Raw genomic sequence first — 1,099 nt, forward strand, 5'->3', positions numbered from 1 at the left:
CCCCCGACTAACTGTCACAGTACTTTTAGTGGATCCTGATGCAGTTTGGAATTCCTGTGTGACGGTCTGGATAGATGACTGCCTATTACAGATTACGACTCTCTTCAACTGTTGGCGGTCTCTGTCAGTCAATAGACGAGGTGGCCTATACGCTTTTGTGCTCTACGTGCCCATTCACGTTTCTACACTCCTGGAAATGGAAAAAAGAACACATAGACACCGGTGTCTCAGACCCACCATACTTGCTCCGGACACTGCGAGAGGGCTGTACAAGCAATGATCACACGCACGGCACAGCGGACACACCAGGAACCGCGGTGTTGGCCGTCGAATGGCGCTAGCTGCGCAGCATTTGTGCACCGCCGCCGTCAGTGTCAGCCAGTTTGCCGTGGCATACGGAGCTCCATCTCAGTCTTTAGCACTGGTAGCATGCCGCGACAGCGTGGACGTGAACCGTATGTGCAGTTGACGGACTTTGAGCGAGGGTGTATAGTGGGCATGCGGGAGGCCGGGTGGACGTACCGCCGAATTGCTCAACACGTGGGGCGTGAGGTCTCCACAGTACATCGATGTTGTCGCCAGTGGTCGGCGGAAGGTGCACGTGCCCGTCGACCTGGGACCGGACCGCAGCGACGCACGGATGCACGCCAAGACCGTAGGATCCTACGTAGTGCCGTAGGGGACCGCACCGCCACTTCCCAGCAAATTAGGGACACTGTTGCTCCTGGGGTATCGGCGAGGACCATTCGCAACCGTCTCCATGAAGCTGGGCTACGGTCCCGCACACCGTTAGGCCGTCTTCCGCTCACGCCCCAACATCGTGCAGCCCGCCTCCAGTGGTGTCGCGACAGGCGTGAATGGAGGGACGAATGGAGACGTGTCGTTTTCAGCGATGAGAGTCGCTTCTGCCTTGGTGCCAATGATGGTCGTATGCGTGTTTGGCGCCGTGCAGGTGGGCGCCACAATCAGGACTGCATACGACCGAGGCACACAGGGCCAACACCCGGCATCATGGTGTGGGGAGCGATCTCCTACACTGGCCGTACACCACTGGTGATCGTCGAGGGGACACTGAATAGTGCACGGTACATCCAAACCG

Source organism: Schistocerca cancellata, chromosome 8 (assembly GCF_023864275.1).
Source record: "Schistocerca cancellata isolate TAMUIC-IGC-003103 chromosome 8, iqSchCanc2.1, whole genome shotgun sequence".
Lineage (NCBI taxonomy): Eukaryota > Metazoa > Arthropoda > Insecta > Orthoptera > Acrididae > Schistocerca > Schistocerca cancellata.